Source organism: Mandrillus leucophaeus, unplaced genomic scaffold, assembly GCF_000951045.1.
Source record: "Mandrillus leucophaeus isolate KB7577 unplaced genomic scaffold, Mleu.le_1.0 Scaffold860, whole genome shotgun sequence".
Lineage (NCBI taxonomy): Eukaryota > Metazoa > Chordata > Mammalia > Primates > Cercopithecidae > Mandrillus > Mandrillus leucophaeus.
In genome coordinates, this window is record NW_012109364.1 from 799,909 (window position 1) to 813,912 (window position 14,004).

At 37.7% G+C, this 14,004-nt stretch overlaps 1 pseudogene; it reads right to left on the minus strand.

Moving 5' to 3' along the window:
- Positions 1-12,746: 12,746 nt before the first annotated feature.
- On the minus strand, positions 12,747-13,396 carry LOC105531071 (annotated as a pseudogene).
- Between the last annotated feature and the right edge of the window lie 608 nt (positions 13,397-14,004).

The window sequence follows — 14,004 nt, forward strand, 5'->3', positions numbered from 1 at the left end:
CCTGCATTTGTATTTGTTAAATCTGTCAATCCTATCTCAGTTCCCTTTGCTGGAATGTACCTGTGTGCTAATATTTAAAAATAGGTTACATTCATTTAGTATTTCAGCTATTCAGATCAAACATGCACCTCTTTTCATCTACAGGTATGCCGATGTTCCAAGTAGGGAAGAACTGTTACTCTGCCTCTCATGCGGGCCTGAATCTTGGGGATGTTCCTCCTGTGGGGCTGTATTCATCCTGAATTTTTCCAGAAAGGCTGCCTACAGGTGCCTCCATGCTGCATTCTTGTGGGGGCAGCCCCAGCTGTGTCTACAGTGGAGTGCCAGGGGGAACAAGGGCCCCTTTTCCGAGGCCCTTCATGATCACAGCGGCAGCCTGCCTGTTGGGGTAGAGATGCAGACTTCCCCTACTATACCCAGCACTGCAATTGTGTCTCTGCTGTGAGAAACTACCCTCCAGTGGAAAGATCTGGAACTCAAGGCCTTCTGTTCGGATTCTCTTGTCCCACAGGGTGATCCCTTGATGTGGTGCTCTCCCACTTCCCCTAGGGGTGGGGCTCCCCGAGAGCTGGACTGCAGTGATTGTTGTTGCTCTTCTAGGTCTAGCCACCCTGTGGGGCTACCAGGCTCCAGGCTGCTGCTGGGGAATGTCTGAAAGAGTCCAGTGATGTGATCATTCTTCAGATCTCCCAGCTGTGGATACCAGCGCCTGCTCTGGTTGAGGTGTCAGGGAAGTGATGAGATTCCTTGGGTGTAGATAGGTTTAGAGTGCTGGTTACGCTAGCAGTGAACTTGTCATGTGGATAGACTCAGGACCTCTGGTTAGCCAGGATGTTGCAGGCAGTGGAATTAACTGTTGTTTTCTCCTTCCCAGGAGCAAAGTTATTCTGTCATGAGTTGCCATAATGTCCTGAGTTGGTTGGCCTCCAGCCAGGAGGTGGTGCTTGCAAGAGAGCACCAGCTATGGTAGTAGCAGTGGGATATGAGCTTGTCCTAAGTTGGCCAGGGGAAGTATTCTGCTTCTTAAGCAGTGGGTGGGACCATAAAACTCCCAAGACTATGTCTTTTGTGTTCAGCCACCAGGGTGGGTAGAGAAAGACCACCAGGTGGGGGCAGGGCTAGGTGGGTCTGAGCTCAGACTCTCCTTGGGCAGGGCTTGCTGTGGCCCCTGTGGGGTTGGGGGTGGGTGGTTCTCTGGCCAATGGGGTTATGTTCCAGAGGGGATTATGCTGCCCCTGCTTAGCAGTATTGTTCACCAGGGAAGTGGGGGATAGCCAATAGCAAAGGCCTCACCCAGCTCCCACACAGTTGATGAGGCTGGTATTGCTCCTGCAGTCCCCGGCTAACAGTGCCAAGTTTGGATTCAGGCAGCCTGGATACAGAGCCTAGACCTGTCCCAGGCCCATACTTTTGATTTGTTTTGTTTTAAATAAAATATCTGGATTACACGTAAAATAATTGAGAATAATTCATAATTCTGACCTGGCCAGGTAGGGTATGTTATTATTCAGTGGGAGGAGAAATATTAGAGATAAATGAATTTGAGAGTCAGTATGATACATTTGGTACATTAAAAATATACAAGCAAATTATATATTACTAAAAATATACTGCCTTACCTTTAAGGTTGGCTTTCATAAAGTTTTATATTTTTAAATTAACAAAAAGTTATATGTTATCCATTAAAGGTGATCTCATATGGAAAATGAAATGATCACCATCGTGTTTCTAGGTTATTAGGCAAAAATAATTACAAAAACCATATTTGTTTAAAATCTTTTTAAAGAATTTATATTGATTGAAATGACTTACATTGGAGATAGAAATATTGACTTTTGACAACTTGACCAACAATTAGTTCTTAATTAACCTGAAGTTGTCAACTTATGATCACTCTCTCTTGGATGAATGATCTCAGATGTGACAGTCTATAACAGACAAATTGAGTCATCTGACAGAAATTATCTTTGGCAAGGTTTCAGTCCTAGGGTTACCAGATGGAATACAGGACATCCATTTAAATTTGAATTCAGATAAACAGTGAACACTTCTCAAGGATAAATATGCCTCAAATATTGCACGGGACATATTTATACAAAAAAAAAAGTGTTTTTTTTTTTTTTTTAACCTACAATTCAAATTTAACTGGTGTCCTGCATTTGTATTTGTTAAATCTGTCAATCCTATCTCAGTTCCCTTTGCTGGAATGTACCTGTGTGCTAATATTTAAAAATAGGTTACATTCATAATCATCCTGATTTGAGGTATATTTTGCCTAAAACTTGGTCTACATGGTTTCTCAAGATCCTTTCTTGAGCCCAAGGATTTGCAATTCATAATTTAGTGAAGAACATACAAAAAAGGACATTATTAGTAAATGCTTTGCTAAAAACAATGCACTGTTTAACAGTGCAAAGAAGTCGAAAGAGTCAATCACATATGCAGTATCTCAGAGTGATATTTTTATAAGACTTTATTTAACACACTAATTTCCACAGGCAGAACTTTGTTTTCTCCCTATTGATGGGAAGATTAATAAAACAAAATGAGTGTATCTGCTTGTTTCATGAAGATGACAAACCTCTTTGATGTGTCTACCTTTGTACAGTCTTTACATATACCACTTATATAATTATACCCTAAGAAATAAAATCAGTAGGTCTTTTAAAAATTATTAGAATCATGGTGACATTTTAAATGAATAGGGGATGAAATGAGATGGGCTAAATACCATGTGATTTCAATTTAGACTTTAAATGTATCCGTGGGATCCCCATAGCTTTCTTTCCACTGGTCTATTCCCATGCCTTTTGAGTTTCAAAAGAAGATATCATGGGACCATTCTGCCTCAGTCTTGGGCACACATAACAAAATAACGGCACACATGAGAAACCTGGAAAGTTTTACTTGTAAACCCGGGCCTGGATTGGTTTACTGCAGAAATTACAATGGTTAGTTTGTGGTTGTTCACTTAAAATTAATCAGATATTTTCTTATAAAGAATATTACTTTGACTTTTCAAAATGACTTATCTTCTTACTTTCTGTGACTTTCTATAAGGCTTATGAAGTAGTCATGCAGAGAGAAGAGAACTATACTTCTCATTTTGCCAAATATCTACTTATGTATTTTAAAATGGGTGTTAGTTATTAAAAGGCCTTTGGTAAATTAGAAACACAATAAATTGAGCTTCACTTCTAAGAAGAACAAAGCAGTATCAGGAATTCCCAGCTCACAAATTCTCTGAGAAGTTCAAGGTGGTCTATTTATAAAATTCTAATATATTTTGGGGGAAAAAAGGCAACAGAAGGATTTGTCCACACCATTTTCTCATTGGCCCATGATCACAGAGCTGCTCAGGCCTGTCTTGTCACCTCCAGAGGATACCTACGGGAAAACCCTTCCTTTGTCTTCAGCAAATGGGCTTCTCTTGCTCTTTCTTCTTTTTGTTCTTTACCTGTGAGAAGATAGAAGAGAAGGATGAAGGGATATATTCCCACATGAACCACAAGCTTTTACTTTATGAAACAATGCTCTAAGGCATGGTTATGGAACCTTAATGAGCATAGGGATCTTTGGAAACATTTAGGTGGAGTACCTAACCAATGCTGTAAATCAGAAAAGAATTCTCAAAGGATGTGAGTTCCAAGTTGTGAACAAAAGGATGAGTAGGAGTTACTGGTGAGGACAGTATTCCAGATGGAGGTAAGAGCATGTGGGAAGACCTGAGAGGTAATAGAGCCTGATTAGCTAGAAAATTGAAATGATTTAATTTGCCAACCAGAGTTCTAGGCCAGATCAACAAAAGTTTTATAAACCATTAAAGAAGAAGAGTTTATCCTGAAGGCTTTGCTGAAGAACCAGTCATGGGTTTAATGTCGTGGAGGACATACTGAGATTCACACTTTCAAAAAGATACCTTTCATTTTAATGTGGAGAATGAACTTGAGGGGGACAAAATAAAAGCCATAAGAGCTGTTATTAAGCTTTTCCAGTAATCAGGGGAGGTGATGGTGGCCTGAACCAGAAAATTGGTTGTAGGAATGGAGGACACTGAATAGGTCCAATAAATATGTAAATGGCAGAGTTTACCAGACTCGATTAATGGGTTGTGGAGAATGAAATGTGTGAGGTTGTAGAATAGTTTCCAAGTTCTGGTTTGGGAGATTGAATAAACGATGATATGATAAAAAGTAGAACATGCATTTGTGGGAGAATTAAGCAAGAGATAATGGGTTCGGTTTGGGGCATATCGTAGGCCCTATGGATACTGAATTAATTTGTGTGATTAACAGATGTTTGTGGAGTACTAATTACAATGCCAGACCATGTGAGTAAAGATTCCAAGGGCAGAGGAGTGAATAAACGTATTTAAAATCTATGGCGTAGTGGGGGATATATGCAATAAATAGATAATAAATACAATAAATATAGATAGTCATGTGCCACTTAATAATGGAAATATATTCTGAGAAATACATCATTAGGTGATTTTGTCATTATGTGAACATCATAGAGTGTAGTTACAAAAACCTAGACAGTATAGCCTACTGCACACCTAGGCTATGTGGTATAGCCTATTGCTCCTCTTTGTAACACAATGATATTTGTGTATCTAAACACAGAAAAGGTGTAGTAATAATACTGTATTATAATCTTATGGGAACATCATTGTGTGTGTGGTCTATTGTTGACCCAAACGTTGTTATGAGGTACATGACTGTATATGTGATGCAGAGGTACAGGATTGGAGATCAGGCTAGCAGTCATCAATCTGAGTAGAATTTTGCTAACTGCAGAGTGGTGTCTTTAAAGAGAAATAGGAGTAAAGGAACTAAAGTGGCTTTTGTTGAAGTTCAAAGTCGACATTTTAGCCCCCCTGAAATGTGTACTTGTACGTAATGACTATGTTTGGAAAGAAGGAGGCTTTTCTGAAATTGAGGGCATCAGATGATAAAGACAGCCCTGTCAAGCTTGAGAGTAGGGCTGTGTTCCTGTTTGGGAGGGTCCTGGTATATGTATCAACAGAGCATCCTTAAATGTCAATGTTCACGAACACAAATGAAGTAGATAATGATGGTTAGTCAATGACTTGTGTTAGTAAATTAAAGCCTTCACTATTGTCTTTCAAGTCAACAAACATTTATTGATTGCCTGTTATGGGCAAGGTCCTGTGCTTTCTGTTAGGAATGCACAAATGAAAAGCATGCCTCCACCACAAATTCACACTCTGGTAGCAAGATGGGCATTTTATAACTAATTACAATGTAAGTCAAACTAGAAAGTGCTAGAATGGCTGTATGAAATTTTATTAATTTCCATTGGAGACCAAAGGAACCAGTGAATTTTTGGAGAAAATCAACTGCTTCTATGCTTCATAAATGTGGTAATTTATTTAACCATTCAAATAGGCTAACAATATTCTAGGAGGCAGTGTACATTATTCAAAAAATATTTTATTAGAAACCTCCATTGGGGACATACCTATTAATTCTATATGATTTGTGGCTGGAAAGATTTTCCTTTGGGGATCAGACTCTGGGTTCTTCACCTGGTGTTTGTTGTCATTGGAGATTCCAGCAGTCTGTCTTTCAGGCACTTTTCACTGAAGTGGGTATGAGTATTAGTATAATTGGAAGCTTCAGAGTCCCCTGAAAGTTAAAGGATAGTCTGGCTTTAATTGTTAGCCATTTCTCATTTTTTTTTTTTTAACTAGTTCAAATTCTACCCATGCTTAAGGACATCACACTTCCAAACAATGGCCTTCTCCCAAGTTAGGTCAAGGCCCACTGCTAGATGCTATCTAGTACCACGTGGCCTTCTTTACAACACTGATGTCAGTTGTAACTTGACACTATGTGTGTGATTGTTCAACTCTTCGTTCAGTCACTTCATTCAGTTAGCTAATGCCAGTTGACTTTCAAGTTAACAGAGCAGAGGCCATATATCTTTTAATTGTTTTCATTGCCCCAGCTCTTAGCCCAGTGCTTAGCACTGAACCGGTAAACGAACTCCTGTCTGAAGTTTTTGCTTCCTTCTTGTGCTAACTCTTGGTGGGGGGTGATGAGTGGGAGAGGGTGGGCAGGGGACAGATGATGCTGGTGAAATTAAGTTGCTAACCACGCTTTCGTTTAGTATCCTAAACTTATTTCACTGAAGTTTCAAAATATGCTCCTCCACTATTTTGTTAGGGAACAAGCCTGAATCATATTATTCAAATAATTTGTAATTGTATAAATTGTAATCAAGTTCCTCATTCAACATTTGCCTTTCCAAGCTGAAGAGACTAACATATCGATATGCCTTAAATAGCAGCACTCTACCCTCCATGTTAGTTGCTATTTCCTTTGTTGCTTGTTCTTTCTCTGGCTTCATGTTATTATTTGAGATGTGGTGACTATAATCTCATGTGGCATTCAAAAAGTATAAACATTGGAAATTTACACAATGCTAATTTCACTGAATTTCTAATATTCTGCTATATGAATTTGCATTTTCTTCATGTTTTAACCCCAAAAGACAATTCAGTCAGTATCCTTAGAGAACTAACAATGACTTACAGGTATGTGCTTTCCCTGCCTGAAGCTGATAGCTCAGAGCCATTCATTCTATAACTATGCTGTTTATCATAAAATATGTTACCTTGTAACATATTTCAACTTAGTAAGTTGAAGTCTAGTTATTACATTTCTAGTGACTTGTACAAATGGTAAGATTTTCATACCTATATATTACCTTTTCTCTTAGCTACAAATCTGAAGCTTTAATATGGAATAAGTTTGAACTTTCTGAACATTTATAAATGTGTTAAATATGATTAACTTCAGTGATGATTCACAAATAACTTTGGAGGAAACTACACATTTATTCTTATTCTGAATAAAGATGTTTCCTAATGTAAGTTTACCCATGATAAAACTGCTTTATGGTATAACACTCTTCTGTGTGAATTTCTGTCTTCATGTTCAAGAGTAGGCTGATATGCAGCCAGCATGCACCAGTATAGCCATGCTGATGACTTTTTGCAGATAGTGTTCATTCTGAGTTGAGGTTTCAGTTCTGATTGCTTGAAGCTAAAATATATTAAATATTTTGAATATTTAAAATGATCACAAAATCATTAAATGACATCAGAACCACCTTAGCTCTTTGTCTAAAGCTACTGAGTCTTACCTCTCCTAGCTAGGTAGAACACTGATCCATAAAATAGGCTGAAGTAAAACCACAAGTGTAAAATAGAAGATCTGGATTACCTAAAAACTATAATCAAGAACTAACTGTGCTTTTATAGGTCTGACTTCAAGTCAGTGCATCTGAGGCTGCTGGGAACTGAAAGTTCTTTGACTCTTTTAGGTAATTGGAGGACATGTGGTGGTTTTTTTTTTTTTTTTTTTTTTCGTCTCAGAGAAAAGGAGTGGACTTGATAATGTACTTCCCTTTATTTCCTTATAAAATAACAAAATTATGATATATTCTTGCCACTGTGGCCAAAATATACCAAAGTCATCTGAAAAATCTGATGATAAATTTGATTTCCCTATAAGGTTGGGCTATTGCTGCAGAACTTGTGCTAGAGGTAGGATGGTTTTCTATTTTTCAGTATTTAATTGGAGTCATGTTGACATAGTGATAAGAAGAGGGAATATGTCCTTAGACTGTCACAGAAACCATGAAAATATGGTTTGTCCTCAGCATTGCACAATATACGTAACAAATCTCTACATGTACCCCCAATTCTAAAATGAAAGTTGAAAAAAAGTAAAATTGATATGAAAAAAGGAAGTATCATTCATATGAAAATTCCACTATTCATTTTTGAATTCTATAAACTATTAGGACAAAGAAATTGAGCTTGAATTGACTTCAAGAAATTGAGACTTAGCCAGTTGTTTCTCGGTAGTTTTGCTTAATTATGTAAAATTTTCCTCAAGCTAGTCCCTCATGTTTCCCATGGTCTGGGCACCAGTTCTAGAAAGAATCAGAGAATGAAGATTTCAATAGGTATGGAAGCATCTTGGTATTTTTTGTAGTTAGAATTTTCTGTCATTGTCCCCATAAGAATGTTCAAGATCAGGCTTGATGGCTAATTGGTAGGGGTGTTGTAGACAAATCCTTGCTCTTCAGAGTCTGATCCATGAACCAGCAATATTGACATCACCTGGGAATTTTTTTTAGAAAAGTAGACTTTCAGGCTCCCACCCTAGACAGACTCAGTCAGAATTGGCATTTTAATGTAATGTGGAGGTGACTCATGTATACATTAAAGTCTGAGAAGCTTTTGTGGATATCTAATTACCATGGAGTCAAGAAGGAGGCCTGGCAGGTCTAAATTACTTCTATTTTTTATTTTTCTTTTCTCTCTTTATCCCACAAGAAAGTATCTGTAAGTACTAAATGACTTTTTAAATCCTGTACTTTAAGTTTCAACGTTACACTATGAAGGTTCCCGCCTTCAACCGTATGTTATTTGGATCTTTCAACATACAACTAGATGGAAGATGATAGATGGTAAATTCTTAGTGAAGGAGACTTTTAGGTGGCAATTTAATTTTCTTTCACTTTTGTGGTTCTTTATCATATACGTGGGTACTCTAATGATTCTTGACACTAGTTTTGATCATGGCCTGTAGAAAAGACAAGGGTGGATTTGAAAGCCCTATGAGGAAAATCTTGAGCTTGAGTTAGCATTTTTGGCTTGAAGTCATTAGCATTCACCTGCTCCTACCAGTTTCATAATTTAACGCAGGAGATAACTTACAACGTAATTTCAAAGAAAGGACAAGTTTTTTGAATTAGACATTCTTGGCTCTGTTGACATAAAAATATAATTATACTTCTATGAAATTAGTCAACAGGTTTTTTCTACAGTGAGAGTAGTTCTTCAAATGTTTATTTTATTTAGCTATAAGCCATTCTTGTTCCTTATTTTAAAAAGTCATTTACTTTTGGCTCTGCAAGTAGCTTCAAAATAGGGTCTTAGAATAATTTTATTTCAAATAATTAAATTCCTTCACAATATCATTTTACCATGGTTCATACAGTAAGCAAGTCTGAACTATGTGCACACAAATACAGTCTTTGTAGGAATACTTTGAAAAGTCTTTAACAAATAATTTGAAAATGTTCCTCTTATAATGATGTTTGAATCCCTTTCTCCTTAATTTCTTGAAATGTTTTAAATAGTCTCTGGTGATTTGACAAGGTGTGCTGACATTTTTGGTGGTCGTAACTGGCAGTTGGAGGTGGAATGGTGCCACTGGTGTCTAGTGGGTAGAGGCCAAACATTGTGCTAAATGGCAATGCCATTGCTAATGAGCAATGCCAGGACATCCCCTACAATGAAGAGTCAGTCCAAAATGTCAATAGTGCTGAAACTGAGAAGATCTGTACTGAATGTACTGCTGAATTGCTTAATGCTCAAAGGTGCAGTTAACTGATATTCATGAAGATATACCATTTAGAGACATAAAACAATTATTGACTCTAAACATATAGACGGGTAAATACAGTATCAATATTTTTACAAAAGCTGTTAAAATGTTGAAATCAAGCCTGTAAGGTAATGTGAGCTCAACAGAGTTTGTATGATATTACATATATCATAAATAAGTTTGGGAGTATCTCCCCTCCCTTTTCCCCTTTACCTCAGCAGTTGAATAGGTACCGTCGTGAAAATACTGGATATTTCAATTAATAAGTTTCAAATAAAAGTGAAATTAAGCTAAAAATTATAAAGAGTCCTTGAATGGCTTGTTGATTAGAAACTAATGTAACTCCTTGTCTGGGATAAAATACCAAACAGGCAGCAGCTGCTGGTAATTTGGTGCAAGTAATTGTAGAGCCAATAAGTTGAAGAAGTGCTTATTAAAAGAAACTGCTTTCCTATCTGCTTGTAAGTTCAATTGAGTAATGCACTCTACATGTGGTCTGACACTGGGTAAATTATACACCTGATTTAAAAACACTCCATCCATAAGAGCTCCTATTTTGCTCATCCATAAAATTTTTACTTTCTTCATTACTACTTGCAGCAGTGTATGGCATAATATCTATCAAATTAGGCTTTGAGGACATCTCAGGCTGGCACCCTGCTGACTTGAAACATGTGCTTAATATTACTGCAGTGCTTTTAACCCCATGAGTGCCCTGGGTTGGCCCACATAGGCATGCAGAATCTGTTCCGCTCTCACTGTGCAGCCGTATTCTCCACCTACTGAGAATAAGAAACATCAAAGATAAAGGGGTGGGGGTTGGATTAATGATTACTCACTGGGTACAAGAAATAAGTAGTTAAAATTTGTAGGAAATAAGATAGACAAAATGAAAACTGTGTAGTCTAGTATTTTGCAATTTTTAAAAATATGAGCCAGATATAAACATTTGAAAGCAAGGCATACTATTTGAACTAATCAACTCTGAAAAGCAAGACACAAGAGGACTTTCTGGATAACTCACATGAAAGCCAACTTTGGCATGTGTCTTATTCACATTTATAAATATGTGGATGACTTTAATTAATTTTAACAAGCATTTATTGCTTTCTGTCTACTAATTGCCAGGCACTATGCTTGATGCTGGAGACACAGTGATGAATGTATATGGCCATTGCCATCTTGCAGCTCAAATCTTGAAAAGGGGTCAGGATTTCAACAATCAACCCTAATATAGTGGGTAAAGCATAAGTGATCTCAAGGTTCAACATTCATTCATTCATTCATTCATTCATTCATTCATTCATTCATTCAGGACAGATGGTATCTGACATAACTACTCTACTTGCTGGATCCCCATGGCGGATATTGCACTATTGTAGAGCTAGATACACCTGTGAATCTCAGCCTGATGCCATTAAACATTTAAGTCATGTGATTATTTTCCTCTTTTCTTTTCCATGCTAACCTTCCAGTCTTCTGATTATAATTTAGCTTCCCACCTGGAGTGTCTATGGAAAAAAATGCACTTAATAAAAAATTCTGTGTCTGTTATTATTTTTTGTGTGATTAATACTACTTGTTTTAAATTAACAGACTGGTATATTGATCATAATTTAGCTCCATGTGTAACGCTATGGATAGAGGTCCTCTGACATCTACTTTTTATTATAAGTGAATATTTTGTCATTCTTATATATTAGTCTTATGAGACTGGTTAATGTGAGTTAGTGTGACTTTCTTCCTGAAGAGATAGACCCACTCTCACAGTGATGACAAGTTAGGTTCTGGGGCCAGCCAGACTTCAGAAACTAGAGTAAAGAATGGAAGCTACTGAAGGATTTGAGAAGGTTTTAAAATATATATACCTGGAGTGAGAAAGAGAATGAGAGAGATACCAAGGCTAGATCCCGAGAAGCGTCAGGATCCACCAACGAGAAACAGAGTCAGGGTCAACCAGCAAGAAATAGAGGAATGCATTCAAGAAGAAGTTGGAGAAAGAAGATAGCAGGAAACAAAGGAATAAAAGGATCTAGGAAGGAACTGGTAGTCAGAGATACATGAGCCTGAGAAACAGACCATTGGATATGGCAGTTCAGAGACCTGTAAAGAGAGCAGTGTTATAGAGAAGCTGGAGGGAGTGGGGAACCCAGTTGCATAAAGTTTATGGAATAAATAACTGGTACAGAAATGGGAGTGCAGAGTGTGGGTATTCTTCCTAGAAGTTTGACAGGAGAATTGCACCTTGAAGACTTGCCTTCTGAAAGAGAGAACCTCAATATGTTCAAAAGGCAATGCACAGGTGCATAAAGAGAAGATAAATGATGAAGCAAACTTCTAGGTAAGACATTCATGTGTCTTCATTTTTCATTAATTCCTTTATTCAAGTAGAGAGAACATAGTTTAGTGGTCAGGCACATGGATACTGGAGCCAAATGGCCTGGATTTGGATCCCAGTTTCACTATTATGACTTTGGGCAAATTGACCTCTGCACTTGCCTCAGAGGGTTGTTGGAAGAATTAAATAATATGTATAAAGCATCTGGAACTGTACCTGATGTGAACATGTATACACGTTTGATAAATAATAAAGGAGTTAGTCTGGACAAGAGTTAAGAAATGCGATACTCTAGGAATCTATGATGAACATTTTTTTTCTATGTTTTATGAACTTCTTACAAGGTGTATTTGAGATCTAAAATTACCGAGAGCCTGCAGAGAATGAAATTGCTATAGATGTCAGCACAAAATGTTCTAACAATCTTATTCCTAGGTATAAGTAGGTAAAATTGTAGAACTCTGTGAAAGAGTTAAAAGAATTTCCTGATGAAATTGCAGACTAATTTCTCTGATGTTTTTGTGGAATTTGCCAGATATTACTCAAAGTTCCTTTCAGAATACCCATAGCAACCTTTGTCTTCCTATCTTCTTTGAATTTAACCTGCCCTTTCTATTCTCTCTCCTTTACTGTAGATATCATTTGGAGCTCAGGGAAGTAGGTCCCTAAAATCTTTCCAAGTTTTCTTCTTATTTTATTCCTTACATTTTTTTCTCAGTTGATATCAGCTCAGAGAGTACTGGGTTAATTTAATAAATGCATCAGATGGCTCTTTCCTTGGGCATCTCAGCTGATGTGAATATAATTGCTTATTAATTGGTTGAGAATATTCTATGAATAAGGAAAGATAGTTGAAAAATTTACTAAACTCTCTCCTTTCGTCCCCTTCCTCTTAGACATATTTCAATTCAGGATTATAAGCATTGTTTATGGTGACTAGTGACCGTCTATTTTTATTTTTTATTTATTTTTTTGAGCTAAGTAGATTTTTTATTAGAGAAATCCAGAATTACAAAGGACTTAAGAGTTGGATTGGGGACCTGCTTCTTGCCAAAGATGGGCACAATATTGACAAAGCGCTGGTTGTACTGAATCCACCACTTAACCCTTTCTTCTCCTCCGTCGTCGTTGTCGTCGTCGTTGTCGTCGTCGTCTTCTTCTTCTTCTTCTTCTTCTTCTTCTTCTTCTTCTTCTTCTTCTTCTTCTTCTTCTTCTTCTTCTTCTTCTTCTTCTTCTTCTTCTTCTTCTTCTTCTTCTTCTTCTTCCTCTTCTTCTTCCTTCTCCTCCTCCTCCTCCTCCTGTTCCTCTTCCTCTTCCTTCTCCCCCTCCTCCTGCTCCTCCATTTGGCCACCTTGAGAGTCTGACCTTTCAGTTTCCCAGAATGGGCCAGGGAAACATGGACTTTCCCTCTAAGCATGCAGTCGACTACTTCCAGGGTAATCAGGGCCTCCATCCCGTACTTGCCCAGGGTAGTCTCATCCTCTAGGGGTGTGCCTGCCAGGAGCACAGGTTGATCTTCCGAGGCAGTGCCCTTCAGTGAGGCTACATGTACCTTGATTTGGGCCACTGCCTCCTAGCCAGTCACCTCAAGGATGTGTAGCTCCTGGGCGCGGACAAAGAGCTGCATGAACCGTGCTCCGCACTGGGGAGCTACTGAACCGTGCTCCGCACTGTTGCTACCATGAACACAGAGTTGAGAAAGAGGACCCACTATTTTTGAAGCTTAATGTAAGAAAATAGATACATGGTAAATTATCGAAAGCTTTTACTTTCCACAAAAGCAAGTGATGGTTTTGCTCAGAACAGCAACACAATGACTTGTTGCTAATCTTGGTTTATTTTTCTCTCTCCTTGTGAAGGAGAGAGGAAATGCTAGTACATATTATTTAAATTTAAAATGCATATTGAAAAAGAATTCTGATGGCTGCCTTTCAGAGCAAACTAAGATAACTGTTCTCATCACATCTGTATTGGGATTGCCTCTAAGGCTGTGGTAAAAGATGTTGAGTGGGCTTTTCCTAGGGTTCATCTCTTTTTATACAAAAAAATTTTAATTTGTTTAAAAATTTTTTGTGGGTACATAGTAGGTGTATATATTCATGGGGTACGTGAGATATTTTGATACAGGCATGCAATGTGAAATAAGCATATCCTAGAGAATGGAATATCCATCTCCTCAAGCATTTATCCTTTGAGTTACAAACAATCCTCGGGTTCGTCTCAATGGGTTATTTG